The sequence below is a fragment of the Onychostoma macrolepis genome, chromosome 05 (assembly GCF_012432095.1).
Source record: "Onychostoma macrolepis isolate SWU-2019 chromosome 05, ASM1243209v1, whole genome shotgun sequence".
NCBI lineage: Eukaryota > Metazoa > Chordata > Actinopteri > Cypriniformes > Cyprinidae > Onychostoma > Onychostoma macrolepis.
Window position 1 is genome coordinate 12,099,320 of NC_081159.1, and position 16,950 is coordinate 12,116,269.

A 16,950-nucleotide genomic window follows, 5' to 3' on the forward strand; every position below is an offset into this window, starting at 1 on the left:
GACGCTACAGAGCTCTGAGCACCAGAATGACCAGACACAGAAACGGTTTCTTCCCTCAGGCAATCCATCTCATGAACACTTGACAATAAACGCGGAACACACAACACTATAATACATTATTTAACACGCATACATATTTACATTTCAAATTTGCACATATCTTAACTGTACATACATAATTATCTATATTATATATTGTGTTTTTTGCTATTTTGTACATTGTCTGTTTTGTATATTTTTGTATATTGATATTTCAGTCCTGTCGCTGTCATTCTGTTGCACTGTGGAGCTTCTGTCACTAAAACAAATTCCTCGTATGTGTAAACATACCTGGCAATAAAGCTCATTCTGATTCTGATTCTGATGTGTAAGTGAAAAATACTGGATCGCTCTCAGCTCTGTTGCTTTTTTTCACTTATTTTTCACACTCTTAAACAGACATACGGAAACATTCACAAGCCGACAAAAGTGCACACACACACAGACGCTGATCATTGTGTTCAGTACACTTTACACTTAGTGTAACTAGATGCGGTCTTTAGCAAAATGTTAATGCAGTGTTCATGAAAACATTTGAAATATTGGAAATTTTGTGATTTTTGACAAATATAAGGAGTGAGACCAGAAGAATTCTGGAAGCCTATTGAGCAGTGAGGGAAACAAAAGAGAGAGCTTATGGCCCTTAGAGTGTAAGTTAATATTTGTCAAAGTCTCTTTTGAGGAGCAAAATATTGCTTTTGCATGCAATGGCATTGACACCGTAAGGTTTTTATATAACATATGTTTGGATTCTTTAACTGTAAGATGAGTAAATTTTACATTAATTATTAATGGTTTAATCAAACACAGACAATGACACATTCTCTAGACTTTATTGAACAAACTCACTGAATATTCCCTATGCAGGGTGGTTCTTTTTCCACAGTGGTATTTAGCATTCTGGCTGTATATTGGCTTAATAGTGACATGATTAGAAGTTCATTGAATTTGCAATAACAGCCGGCTTTGCATTGGTGTTTCAGGCCTACCAGCTACCTTGTAATTGGATATAATGTGATTTGTGTACATTATTGTAAGCTGCAGTGTTGTGCAATGTGCAAATAACTGGCTCATGGCTTGTCTAATCATCGAATAGTGTTTGTCTTTAAATGTATTTAATGCCTCACTATGAATATTAATTTCTTCATCTGTCCCAAGAGGACTAAAGGTTAATAAGTGCAAATATTCGTGAAAGCGTGACAGTCAGAGAATCGTTCTGTGACGCATATAAACTCAATTAACCAGATGAAAAAGAGGATCTGAAAATCTGGTCAGGTTTGGAAAAGTGTGACATTCAATTTCATGTACCAATACTCATTTAAAAATGCTAACAGTGACTTTCCATTGAGGGTCAACATCGATAGTGTTTAACAAAATCATTATGCATTCTCCAAACTTGCATAGGCAGCGCAGTTCTCATTACTCTCCTGAGCAATAACAAGAATGAACTCCACACCTTCTCAGAGGGAATAAGGGGGGCTAAGATAGAGTATTAAAGCAAGGATGAATGCAAGAGAGAAAAGCCCCTGGCAAGCCCAGGCCCCCTTGCTGCTCCTGACATGAAAACTCCTCGCTGAATAATGAGCTTCTCCATTCCGGTAAATCCCTGCATTTGAGACTGGTGCTGCAGTGTTTTGTGTGCACTGCTATACTATGTGAACGCTTCTCCGAGCTGAGCCATTTATGCATATTTTGCTTGGTGTTGCCATCACTGGTTAGGATTAACTGCCTGTGATAAATGTGCCATCTGCACAGTCTAGAGAGCATTGTTTTAGTTTAGTTTGCTGGGTGTTCTCTAGACTGCTGTATATTAATAACAGCAGCATTTTCAAGTCATTTGTGTCGAATCAAAATATACTGCTGTTTCTTGAGTTAGTTAAGCAATGACATGGAAAGGTCATTCACAGACAAATCTGCTTAGAAATAAACACAAAACACGTCCACCATTAACGCATTAACACAAACATGAATTGTGTTAAAACTGTTATGTAATTTGCCATACAGTGATCTTCTGTAGTAAGAGAATCTCTATTGTTTCACAACTGGTTTTTTATGGGTAATCATTTTTGTACCTGCTTAGAAATGTTCAAAAATGTACTTAAAAAATCAATTAGTTAAGTTAAGTTTTTTTCAATTATGTATGTAACTGATCACTGTAAACAACAAAGAATTTTTTTTCATATTAAATTCACGTATAGAATTATGAAAAGTAAATAAGCACATGCTTTTTGATTTTACTCAAAATGAAGTCATTTTTATATGAAGCCATACATTTTTAGTAGCAGTGACTGCAAAAGTCACTGGTTTTGTGCAAAAGTAGTGCTGAAGTCAAACTAAATATATACTATATATTTAAGTATATTTGATTGCGCTGCAGTGGAGCTATTGCAGGTATACTTCAGGACACGCACACTTTAAATATCTTTTCAAATAATATTTTTCAAAGATCATACAGTCCTCATCAATAGTGACATTAAAACACATATTAAGAAATGTGCATTTTGCACAATTAGTACTCCAAATAAAGTTTAATTATAATTTTATATCAAGTCTCAAGCGATATGTCAGTAAATATGTTAACAGATTTGAACTGAAATAAATGTATTTTAAATATATTATTTTATTTTATTTTTACTAGGGTTATCTTAATTTAATTCAGTAAATTGAATTATAAATTCAATTTGAAGTAAATTTTGGCAATTAGCAAATACAGTAACATACATACAGTGCCCTCCACTAATATTGGCACCCTTGGTAAATATGAGCAAAGGCGGCTGTGAAAATAAATCTGCATTGTTTATCCTTTTTATCTTTCATTCAAAAAATTCACAAAATTCCAACCTATCATTGAAGTAAAACAATTGAAAATGGGGGGAAAATCTCATTGTGAAATAAATGCTTTCTCTAGTTCACGTTGGCCACAATTATTGGCACCCAATTATTGCAACGTCCTTTTCCCAGGGTAACAGCTCTGAGTTTTCTCCTATAATGCCTGAAGAGTTTGGAGAACACCTGATAAGAGATCAGAGACCATTTTCTTCATACAGAATCTCTCCAGATCCTTTAGATTCACAGCTCCATGTTAGTACTTCTCTTCAGTTCACCCACTCATTTTCTATAGGGTTCAGGTCAGAGGACAGGGACAGCCATGGTAAAAGATTCATTTTGTGCTCAGTGACCCATTTTTGTGTTTAATTTGATGTTTGTTTTGGATTGTTGTCCTGGTGGAAGATCTAAACACGGCCCATTATAAGATTTCTAACAGAGGCAGTCAGGTTTTGATTTATTATCTGTTGGTATTTGATTGAATCCATGATGCCGTGTGTCTAAACAAGATGTTCAGGACCTCTGGCAGAAAAACAGGCCCACAACATTAAAGATACAGCAGTATATTTAACCGTGGACATGGGGTACTTTTTAAATTTTTATCCCTGTTTGTTTCAGCTGACCATAGAAGCCAGTCCCATTTGAAGTTCCAGTCGTGTCTGATAACTGAATATGCTGGAGTTTGTTTTTGGATGAGTGAGGAGAATTTTCCTTGAAACCCTCCCGAACAACATGTGGTGATGTAGGGGATGTTTGAGATATATTTTTTTTAGGTTTCTGACCCCAAGACTCAACTAATCTCTACAATTCTCCAGCTGTGATTCTTTGAGAGTCTTTGGCCACCATGCATTAGGACGATATAGACACACGTCCTCTTCCAGGCAGATTTTTAACATCTTTAATTGATTGGAACCTCTTAATTCTTGCCCTGATGGTGGAAATGGGGATTTTCAATGCTTTAACTCTTTTCTTACAGCCACTTTCTATTTTGTGAAGCTCAACAATCTTGTTCTGCACATCAGAACTATTTTACTCCTTATGAGGAACACAAAGGCCAAATTTCCTTAATCATCCATTACATTTATAATCCTGTGGAACAGGAACAGAATAATGGCTGGACAATTTCATGCTCCTAGTCACCCTGGTGTGCTAAAAAATTTAAAGATGAATGGGAATATACTTTAGAGATATTATACTCATAATAATTTGTAGGGGTGCCAATAATTGTGGCCAACATTCATTGGAGAAAAACTTTTTTGTCATCATGAGATTTTCTCCCCACTTTCAATTGTTTTACTTCAATGATAGGTTAGAATTTTGTGAATTTGAGTGAAAGATCAAAAGGATAAACAATGCAGATTTATTTTCACAGCCGCCTTTGCTCATATTTATCAAGGGTGCCAATATTAGTGGAGGGCACTGTATATGTGCTAAGGTAACAAACAAAACTAACAGAGCTTTACACTGTTCTGGAAGTCAAATAAAGCAACATGCAGTGTGTGTGTGTGTGTGTGTGTATATATATATATATATATATATATATATATATATATATATATATATATATATATATATTAGTCTGACGAGATCTCGTGTTACGAGATCTCGCGAGATTAAAACGCGACGAGATTTCTCGTCGTGGTGAAAAGTTGTCTCGTAAATTGTGATGTCAGCATGATGGAGCTTGAGGGTGAAATTAGTATTGAAGATCCCCCTGCCACTTTTAAATCATTTGTGTGGCACTGGCAACATTTTGGTTTTCCAGTGGAAATAAGAAACGGCGAAAGAGTGACAGATAAGACGAACACAATATGTAAACATTGTAAGAAAACAATGCCGTACACCGCGGCTAACACGAGCACTATGCAAAGACACATACAGAACTACCACAGCTCTCTACTAAAACCAGCCGCACCTGTGACGAAAAAATTAAAAGGGCAAACAACTCTAAATGCCTTTGCATCTCTTCCACCGTCATGTGAAATCGTAAAGGGGAGAAGCCAGTCGGTAGAGTTTATAGCAAAACATTTTGCAGTGTTTGCATGTTCTTTACTGCATAGAATTCATTAAAATACAAGTAAAATAACATTAATTACAAGTTGGTTTCAAAATGCACCTAAATTGTTTTGCATTTTGTGATTTTCATTTGAATAAAATACTATTTTCCATTCATATATTTCATCATTGAGGATTTCTTAAAAATAGTGTAAAAATCTCGTCTCGTCTCGTTCTCGTGAACCCAATCTCGTGTCTCGTCTCGTCTCGTGGAGTAAGCGTCTCGTCACACCCCTAATATATATATATATATATATATATATATATATATATATATATATATATATAATATAATATAATATAATATAATATAATATAATATATATATATATATATATATATATATATATATATATATAAGATCTGCTTAATATAATCAGCTACTGAGTTTTTCATGTTAAAAAAAGAACTTATTTGAGTAAAACAAACTTGTTTTATTTAATAAATTTCATTGCCGGGTTTTACATTGTTGCTTTCTGGTGTATTTATTCTCAATAATGAAAATATTTTAATAAATGTATTTTAAATTTCCTATCACATTATATTACCAATGCTAAATTTGGTCAAATTAAACCATTTCTCATTCTTTGTGTTTTCAGTTATAGCCTACCAGTTTAGTACAGCAGAGAATGGTAAAGAAAAGCTTTTTTTAAACAAGATATCACAATAATTCACTATACCACAACAACGATTTGCTGATTTGACATTTTGACAACGAGTCCTCTTCACACGGACCTCTCAGCAGAAAAATGCTGTTAAATTTCCAGAGGGCTGCACCTAATGTCTTTCTTGTATCTGGATGACTTAATGACTTGCTTTCAGGTAGCGCTGATATAGGACACCATTTTCTATAAGGGCCATATGTTCTGCTTTCTGTCATTTTCTCCTTGTTTCTTCCCTTTGCTGTTTCCCCTCTGTTTGTTTTCATCTGTCTTTCTCTCCAGGGAGCATCACAATCAGCAGCGGATGATGGGATACGAGGCCCTGAAGCAACTAAAGCATTCCAAACACCTGCCAAACCCCACACACACGCACACACACACACACACACACATACATACTGTCCAACTTCTTCCTCATTCTTCAACACACTCTTGCAGAGGTAGCCCTGAATCCCCAATGTGCTTGTTTTGTATTTGTCAGCAGAAACAGGTCTGCCGATGCCCTCTGTTCAAATCCAGCGGTACATGCTCAGCCTTTAAATATCTTACCAAAGACACTTGTGCACTTTGGATGCAAATGAACGAATTACAGTGACAGGATGGGATTGTGTAGGGCTGGCAACCTTGTGTCTCACCTTGTGGTGAGAGCAGGGACTGTATCTGTAACTGTCATCACAGCAGGACAGATCAATCCATATAGCTCAGCATGTGCAGTTCTGGTGACAGGCCTGATGAACCCACGACCTTCCTTTAAGCAGAGAGGAAAGGAGGAGACGAACGAGAGGGTGGGTGTGGGACTATAGTGGAGGAAGGCTGTCTAGGCGTAAAGAGAAATGAATCTGACACCTGCTGTGAAATGTCATTTCCAGAGTTGGTTGTCTAAAACTGGAGATTCAAAATTGTGTTTTTGCCCCAAAATACATTATCTCTCAATAGCATCTCAGTTCATCATTTAACATTTGTCATTGGGAACCCCTACCGTCCAAAGCTGCCTTTATGCTTTTGGCTAAAGTTGGCTCAAGCGCATAACTTGCATTTGAGAAAGAGAGGTAATTTAATTTGCACCTAATTTTTCCCCTTGAAAGGATAGTTCCCCAAAAATTAAAGCTCTGTCATCATTTACTTGGTTTCAAACTTGACTTGACCTTTCTTTCTTCTCTGGAACACAAATACGATATAGACTCAAAATGCCTACTTCCATTCTATATAGTGGGTGAAAAGCAGTATGTGAGCAGAGTATGTCCAAATTCATAGTATTCATAAAATGTACCTGGATGACTAACTACTTGTAGCAAGATTCTGAAATTTGCATCTGATGGACACTTTACTATCCCACGAGGCCACGGGAGATGATTTGTGAATGACAGTGAAGTAACAGTGAAGTAGGCCAAGTCACAGTGACAGCGTGGAGGAAATGTCATTACGTTTACACACATTCATACTATATACAGTATTTTTAATGGTTGTGAAGAAAGTTCCAAACCAAATGTAGTATCTTCTTGTATTCGATTTAGGACTGTTTTTTCTTCTTTGTCTATATAAGCTACACAGAAGGTCTTTGTGGTTCCTTGTTGTCTTGGACTCCACTGACTGTCACTGTATGTGCAAAAACTGTTGATTCATTCTTCAAAATAGCATCTATCGTATTCCATAGATAAAAACAAATCAAAAAAACATCCAGGTTTGGAACAACATGAGGGTAAATAGTGACTACATGTTCATTTCTAGGTGAACTATCACTTTAAATTAAAAAGGCTCATGAGAGTAAACAGCAGGTGTCAGTAAAACCACTTCAGATGTGTTTGTGTGTTTCTCTACACACAAATACAAATTTTGTAAATAAATGTACCTCTAGATATCACTACCAGTTTTGGCTGAACAAAATGGTGTCTTTGCCAATGACGTCTGAATTTACTCGCTGTGGAACTGGTTTTAGGAATGTCTGAAAAGTCTGATTCTGCACTGAAAATGTAGTTTTGAATAAGTTAAAAAGTTCTGTAACAAGAAATTTCTGAATAAATTAATACAAACTTATGGTGAGAAAATATGAAAAATTCAAAAGATTTCAAGGTCGTTAATCAATATGACATTGACCATGTGAACCCCTTTGAACAAAGTCGGACCTCCACAATATGTTCTTTGAAGAATGGATGAATATAATTTCTAATTCAAGAAAAAAAAAAAGGTTAATGCAAAATAGCAGTATTTTTGCTAGTGGTCTCGGACCTTTGGACCTTTGCATTTTGATGAAGCACTGAAAACACATGTAAATAAATATTTTTTTTATAAACCTAGATATTTGCTGCTGGGGCATGTTCACATTGAAGATATCATTAATTCAGACTTTTTCTTGAACACTTTGTATCTCTACTCTTATTATTCTGCAACGCCTCTGTTCCACAGATATCTACCATCTTACCCTTGTGAATTTTACATCCACTGCTGAAGGCACCGTTCTCAATGCTTGATTGTGCTGATGGTGTCCGGTTGTCTTCCCATACTGTAGCCTTGTTAGTCCTTTTATGACATTTGGCAAAGATTGGTGCTCTGAAAAGCTGAAAATAACAAGCTAGCCATTCCTTTTCTTTGCTTTAACTTATGCAGTCCAGTGAGTGTGCAGCTTCACTCCCACTAAGACTGTCAGTGTGAGCTGTCAGCATACATTCTCTAAGTTTGTAAGCTCTACAGTATTTGCCACTTTTTGACTATTTGAAATTCAGCAATGCAATTTCAATCAACCTTGGGGACACAAATAGAAAGACAGGAAGTTAGTCAAACACAAGGCTGAGTAAACAAAACATGCTGGGCTTCTTTTTTTTTCTTTTTTTTTTACAATTATATATTTATTTCATCAAGATGTGGGAAACAAACGTGAGGATAATTATGACCAAGTCAGAAAAACTGCAATTAGTCAGCCACATTTGTGACTGTGCAATGTTTTATTAGTAATTAATTAATGTGAGACAATTTAATTAAATGAAAGGTATTTAATTCTTCATGTTTAACAAATCCTGCAGAATTTATTGTAGATTTAATGTATCATAGATTCTGAAATGCTGAAACACCATGTTGATTAGTTTGTTAATCTCAGGTAATTGTCATCACACATTTTATAACAAAATATGTAAATTATATTGAATTATTGGGTTATTTTATCAGAGGGAAAATGTGTGGTTTGATTATAAACAAGAGCTTAATAAACATCTAATTATGAATGTAAAATTTAAATAACAGGAATCTTTCTTATTTAATTGTAATAAAATGTTCCAGACATCCCAATCGGTTCAGCAAAGAATAAATTTATATATCAGTCTCTTAAAAACGACTTTTTAGTCAGATTGTGTGTGTGTGTTTGAACTTCTTATCAGGCTGTTTTGATAAAGAAATTCCTTTGGCTCAGGTGTACACTTCAGATTTCCATTACAGCTTCTTGACAGCTTAGTGTCAGAGATTAATAATAGAGCCAAAGTTGTGACAGGTCTTAATTATTCAGACTTCAGATGCAGGAAACAGACTGGCTGATAAAAATAAGCCACAGTTCTTATTCAAATTGCTCAAACTTTCTATGAAATAAACAAAGGTAGTTCTTCCATATAATCCTAAAAGTCACATAAAGATTATCCACATCTCACAGGTCCTACAAAAGCAGATAATCAACACTTTTAACAGCTTCATCCACAACTGGTCATATCGTGTCTTGACCACTGATTTCCTTTCTCCATTATTTGTTTCTGAAAGTGTTTAGTCTGGTACGGAGAGCAATAGTTAGCTTGAAACAGCAATCAATCTACAATTCAAAAGCCATTCAGGTCTATTGCAGTGATATTGATTACTTTAGAGCCCTTCATTCTTCAGCATAAGATTTGTTGTTTAAAACCTGAATTGCACTAATTGGCTGTATTGTGCTGAGGGTCTAAGTGTATCACCCTTTAATAGCTGCCATCAATATGTCAAGCAGTACACAATTAGTTCTTTCTCCATTTTGGATTTCATTGGTCTGCAGTCCTCAAATTAATTTTAAATGTGTACCAACATATCCTGCTGTTGGACTCAAAAGAAATCTGGACTCAATTTTCTCATATTTTGTGTTCTCTGGACAGATGAATCCCTTTCCACTTACAGCCACTCTTATCGTTTGGCAATGATGTGGTACAGTGAGTCGAAATAGAAGCCTATACATCTGGTGCATCTGTTATGCTTTTCATACCACCAATGAGACAGGCTTGAAATATACTTGCTATTGTATTACTGTTGGTGTGCTGGTAATGAGCGCAGTTTGAAAGCCCCACTGTGGGAACTTTTTTGAGAATGAAATGCATTTGCTTTGAAATGTAGAGTTATGAAACTAAACATAATCACATCCTGCAAAACCATCGCCTTTTCTACACAAAAGCACCAAGCAGTCTCGACAGGACAGAATATGACATCTCCTGTAACTAATCTTAGAAAAAAAATGCATTTTAACCAAAAATAACAAACCAGCCGCATGGTATCCCAGTGGATTTTAGTGGGTGTATGTCAGTCGTCCCCCGCCCCCCAATTTACAAAGGTGTACCAGCAGAGAAGTTCATCACAGCTATGTTTGTCAACCAAAAGTGTCAAAATATTTTCTGATTATGTGTACAGGCTATATTAATATTCACTATTAATATTTTTGTCACTTGCTTGGATGTTTTACATTCTGATGGAGTGGCATTTATACAGTTTAAAGTGTCTAAACACATTTGGGCCGCTGTACATATACAGGGATCATATTATATTCAGTACAGGAAAGGTTGATGAACTGAAAAATGAATGTACCAAGTTAAGATGACTTTGATTGTCACACATCAGTGGAATTGTTTAAGAAGCAATATTACCACTTGACTCAGATGTGAGCAGACCATCATTATTATTCATTTGGCCATCAGTGCTGATGGCTGCAGAATGATGCAATTGATGTGTGAGAAATCTACTTTTGCCCCTAACTCAAAGTGATGAATTAGAATTTGTTAATTGATTTTCTGGCTGGTCCAGTGGCCTCTACATCACATTAGGTGAAGAGTGAGACGCTTTTTAATTACAGAAGCAGTTGACTTATTCTACCCTATTGAATATCATGACGTTTTGTTTAGTAAAATGCCCATTTTCTGCCGTATGTGAACAGCTGCTTTTAACCAAACAATGGTCCCAGGGTCAGGCAGCTAACAGCATGTCAAATTAAACACACTTTAAAATAGACTTGTGTTATTTACCAAACAGACAGACAGATTATGTACGATGTGTTTTCCCACACTGGTGACGCGAACAGAGTGATCTCCTGTGAAAGAAAGCTATGAATGGAGTAATTAACCTCTCAAGGGTCACAACACCCCAATGATTGACTGAATGTGCACAAGGTAAAATATAAAGATTTGCCTCGTTATATTGATTCAACATTATTGGTTCAATGACTGTTGGATATGAATGCATCACATTTAGTGAGAAAAACACTTGTGCATCATAGCCCAGGTTTCAATAAATGAGGACTAAAGGGAGACAAGCTGACAGGCCAATGGATTTGGCACAAGCTCCTCTGTCCAATGTCAAACCCTGTGGCTGCTCTCTTTGTGGCCTGTGCCTTTCACAGATGAGTGATGGAGACTGTTCACATCAGATCAGTTCACAGCAAACTCACAGAGGTCCTAATATACCTTGGCAAATCTTTAAAGAGTTTTCCCTTTTAACAAGTACATGACCTTTTGAACAATTATACATAATATTTTTTTTTGCTTTGTTTGTACGAATACTTTCATGACCCATGCTGTACATCAATTTTATTTTTTTATTTTTCCAAAAAATCTATTATCATGTTATTTTATGTCATTTCAAATACAAAACATTATATATCTACATAAATGTATGGTATGCATACCAATCACAATAATCATAATCTGGACAAAAAAACCTTGATCTGAACATGAATACAATAAGGCTACTAATAAATGATACAACATTAAACAGAAGAACCCTTTTACAAAACATTATATAGATCTACATAAATGTATGGTATGCATACCAATCACAATAATCATAATCTGGATAAAAATACCTTGATCTGAACATTAATACAATAAGGCAACTAATAAATGATACAACATTAAACAGAATAACCCTTTTTACACCAGTCAGCATTATACTTTTTTCAAAGTCAAAAAATGTATTTATGTATAAATGTATTTTCCTGTTTGCTGCAGCCATAAATAATGGCAAAAATTTCAGGCACACTCATTTGCAGTTGTAAATTGTTTTAGTTGACATGCATGAAATTCAGCCATGAATATTCTTGGTAATATGACTGAAACACATTTTCCATTATACAAACCTAATGCATTACAATCCTCAGCCGCTGGGCCGGCTGTATGTGGGAATGCTTCATCAGCAACACATCAGTTCAAGTTTACCCCAATACGACTCCATTTCCTTTAAGGCAAAGAAGTCTTTCATCATCGACACGTATTCACCCCCTGCAAATGCAGTGAAAAGCCTTGCATTCTTGCTGAAGCGTTTTTATTGAGGAAAGACATTGAGGTTTAATTGCAAGGGGAAAACTGTGCTCTCCTTGGCTCTGAAAGATTAACCATTAGAGGAATTTGAGGAAATGGGAAGTGGCTAGCAGAGGGGAAAAAAATGCCACAGGGTGCCATGGATCACTTTCCTTTTAATGGCCCGGCGTCGTTAAAAGCTTTTCTCTCCCTCCTGATCGTGACTCAAAACATAATTGACCTGTAAGGCCCTTAATGAACATCACATATCACAAGCCTCTGAAACTGTAGCATCTTATCAATGAGCCAGGCAGTCTGCCGGAACAAAATTAACACTCAACAGATGCCCGTTTTGTTGAAGGTCATGTTCCACAAACCAAACAAGCCCTCATCATTTGATGCATTGATATTACCTGTGGAACAAACCATTAGGAATAACACATTTATTTGTACAGTGCCTTTTATATTTCAAGTACTTTCATGGGATATTAAAATGTGGAGACTGATGAAGGATTTGATAGAATTACAAGATACTGCATTTTAATAGTGCACTTAAAGGGTGTTTTACATTTATTATTATTATTATTATCATTATTATTGTTCATTTTTCCCATGATAGCACTGTTAAGGAGGTTCTACACACGTTTTGACATGCTGAGCTAAAACTGGAGCACAATAACCTTTCCACTTGCAGTTCTGCCAGGATTCTTATGCCGGCGTGAACTGCGAGTTTGTATTGATTGAGTGTCCAGTGCGGCAGACATGGATGCCCTTTGTGCTCTAATTAGCAAAGCCGTGAAAAATGAGCACTGCTGCAAAGCTGATAAATGCATTTGTCAGAGTCTGACATGCACTGTGTTAACAGAGCTATTTCGGCACAAAATTCTTCCCGGTAGGGTGAGGCCATGATGCTACCTACAGGGGTCAGTAACAGGGTGAGAGGAAGATAATAGGTAGCATCCTACTCTGCTGTTTGAGTGACAGTAGCTAATACTGAATATAAGGCGTTAAAGGAATTGCTGCATGAGTCATTGGAATGCTGGATTCTGATCAATCATGGCATTTAGCAGACAGATTTCCTAATATTTACTGTCATCCATGTTCATGTCTCTGGAATCACAACGGAAATTTTGATTCATACAAGTGAAACTGGTGGCATCTTGACGTGAAAAAAGCGTCACATCAGTATTAATATTACTGTTGTAATGTTGCAGGGTTCTCTCAAATAGTAGTACTTCAATGACCTACACATTATACAAAATGGCAGGCCTTCACAATAGGTGACATAGATCCCCGGTGCAGGCAGTGGGATGGGAGTCTAATCTCGTGATGGCAGAGGCAGAATCTGAACCAGCCTCCATGTTCTTTTGTGAAGATATCATGGCGTCAAGTTCTGAAGCTCAAATCATTTGGCTCTACCTCAGCAAGTGTGGTTGGCAGACTGAGCTGCCAGATAAGAACTGGACAATCATTTATTTAGTGCAGCTACCTGAATAAGAGCATGAGAAATGTGTTATACCCTCTCCCTCTTCCCTGGAACACCTGGGTCTTACTGTGCTCTCTGATAATGTGGAAATGATTTATGGAGAAAAAACAGTTATCACAGTTGGGTATCAAACCTTGTTTGTTTGTTCATGTTGATTATTTATTCACTGTTATATTTTAGGGAACAAGGAAAATAAAATGGCCACATAAATGCACTTCTTTCAGATTTAGATTTTGTAAAGAGAAGATACATTGTATAACTGCAAGAAAGTATCCAATATTTTGTTCAAATAACCTCATATGAAATACAGCATTGTTGTTGTTGTTATTATTGTTATTATTATTATTAACTTTTCACTGTTTGTATAACTCAGCTTGTCTGAAATTTTCAGTGACTTTTTGCAGGTTACATCATTACACCAGTAAGTGGTGACAAGTGACTGTTTTTATCACTTATTAGCTCAAAAACACTGATACATTCAAGAACAAATCAATTATGAGTGACTCATTGAATCAATCACTCAACTATTTTGTTCAAATACACCGTTTCATTGGGGAATTAAACAATTATAGGTGAGTCATTGATTCATTCACTCAACTGATTTGTTCAAAAACACTGATTCATTCAGAAACTAAACAAATTATGATCATCATTGATTCATTTACTCAACCAATCCATTTAAATACTCTGACGATAAAATAATTGACGGTAAAAAAAAAAAAAAACAGTTGTTGAATGAATCAAAGTTATTATTGTCAATGATTCATTCACTCAACCGATTTGTTGAAATACATTGATTCTTTCAGGAATTAAACAAATTATGAGTGAATCATTCATGCACCATGATGCCTCCACAGGTCTGCCTGATATATGTCAGAACATTTTGAGCCAGTTTTGGAGGATGAATCTTCGGACACACTGCACCCAATCACAAAGTGGTTTTGAGGTCTTCATTGATTACGACTGATGGACAAACAGGTAACGAATTATTTTAAATACATGGTTTCATTCAAAACACCACAGTTGTGAGTTGCTCTGAAATGCGTAGCTCTTGATTCTGCATTGGCTTTGTATAGAACTATTTCTGTTGGCAAATACGAAGAAAGTAACTGCCAATAAAATTGTCAAAGCTGTGATTCAGCCATAGGTAATTCACAGTAATTTGGTACAACAGTAGTCTTGCTTATTCATTGTTACATATATTCAATGCATCATCCACACTGATTGAGTATTAATTGTTAGTAGTCTGTTTGCTGGGAGAATCATTGCAAATTGTTTCAGAGGTTTGTGCCCACTCTCAGTATTGTATTCTCATTTTCTATTTGACATTTTTTAGTTAAATCTAGTTTAGATGGCACTGTTTGTTCTTATGGTGGAGACACATTTGTTGCTTGTGGAGGTAAATAGTTTAAGAATCAATAGGAAGGTCAATGAAGTACGAAAATAAGTGCAGTGAAGACCGGGATAGAAATATTGATTTCATTGCATGCAGCTATGAGGCATGCTCAACGGTTACATAGTGTATCATGAAGTTAATTATGGTGCTCTTTTGCTGGGGTGTGGGGAAAGGTGACTTTATCAATATCCTTCAGCATATTTCTCATCCATTAAAATCGGCTTCTTGTTGGGCTCTAACCCATGGTGCCATCTTATTTCCTACTGAAATGACACAAAACTTTCTCTTTCAATTGAAAAACAGCAATAAACTTCCAAATAACAATAAATGATTATTAAGGGTTGTTTATCCTTTAGGGAAACCAGTTAAAAATTCGTATTGCTAAGTAACAGTTTGATAGGCAAGTCTGTGTGATTTAGTAATTGCTTTGAGACAGAGAACTCTCCCCAAATAAAACTTGAACTGAAATTGAATGACTCTCTGAGGAAATCTTGATAGTTGCAGAATGAAAGGTGATTAACTGCTACTTAGAGGTCTACACAATCTGATTTTAAGGCTTAGAATTAGTTCTGGGGTGGGATTATACAAAAACTAAGCTTTCTGACATGTAGGTGTAATGATCAGGTGGGTTGAAATACATTTGAAATGGGATTCTTAATAAAATATGGAAATGTAGAAACACCATCTTGGCTCTGACTTCTGAACAATTTCATAATGAAACATGGGCACCACAGTCTCATGCACTCACATCTGCACTGACAGTGGAGATCCACCTGCAGTTTAACTTCAGCAAAATGAAAAGGCAGTTAGCTAGACCATACAGGGTAAGAATTGGAGGAATTCTATTCTGTAAATAGGACAACCGACAATGCCAAGTTTTTAAAAATGTTTTATTTATGTGATTTGCTTTAGTGGCAATGTCAAATTGTCGATGAACAGAGAATTCTGTGTATAATGGAGTGTGTGGAGTGTTGTGTTGTAGCTTCTGAAAGAATATAATAAATATGTGACCTGAATGGGTCAGTGTTCATTTTGGAATTCTACAGGGAGACTTGACATTTTCTTAGTGACTCTACAATAAAGTCAGTTTCAGAATAAAATTTACTTTGCAAAAGAAGGTTGGACTATGTCAGCACTTAACAAATGTGCTGAGACTGAAAATACAGGTGCCCGATTGAAAAAAAAAAAAAAAAATCTAGGACATAACCCATACTCCATCCCTGTTCAATATGGCCCACTATATCTGGGCCACTGCTGAAGGGGGAACAATCATAAACTAAAAAAAAAAAAAAAAAAAGGCTTGCCATCATTTTATATTTTAATTATATTGTGTCTTTCAGTTTTCTTTATGTATATAGTCTAAGTATCGTGTTTTTCTTTTCTTTTTTTTAAGACTTGAACATCAGCTTTGCCATCGGTGTACCATGCCAGGATGACATTTCATTCAGTATCCTCTTTTGGTATGCAAAACAGTATGTTACAAAAGATTTCTATTTTAAATAACTGCTGTTTTATGTATCAAAGAATCTTGAAAAGATCTGAAAGATCTTGTGACACTGAAGACTGGAAGTAATGGCAGCTTTGCCATCATAGGAATAAATGACAATATATTAAAAGAAAAAAAATTAAATTGTAATATTTTACAACATCACTGTTTCCAGTAGTGTCTTTCAAAAAGAATAAACATCAAAACAAATATAGCCAATATAGCTCCTTGTGTTTCTCCCCCATATGATGAAATCAATCGTCAAATTTTTGTTTATATGTGAATAAGAACAGCATTTGATCAAATATTAGTGGATAAATAGTTCTACAGTAGTAAGGGAAAATAGCTGACTAATGCCATAAGAGCACAATATACAACCAATTATGCTTACATTTGCCCCCTCTGTCTATAAAGAAGTAACATTTTATTGGTTCTGCTACTGCATTAGATTATTAGACAGTCTGTCTGTATCTATAGAGTAAGTATCTGCTATCTGT

At 35.7% G+C, this 16,950-nt stretch overlaps 1 protein-coding gene across 1 annotated transcript in view; it reads left to right on the forward strand.

Moving 5' to 3' along the window:
- Positions 1 to 16,950, forward strand: part of si:ch73-337l15.2 (glutathione hydrolase 6) — a 29,291-nt gene that overhangs the window by 4,911 nt on the left and 7,430 nt on the right. The window contains exon 2 of the mRNA XM_058774603.1: positions 14,429 to 14,549. The gene's annotated coding sequence lies outside the window, so the exon portion shown is untranslated. The remainder of the gene's footprint in view (positions 1 to 14,428; positions 14,550 to 16,950) is intronic.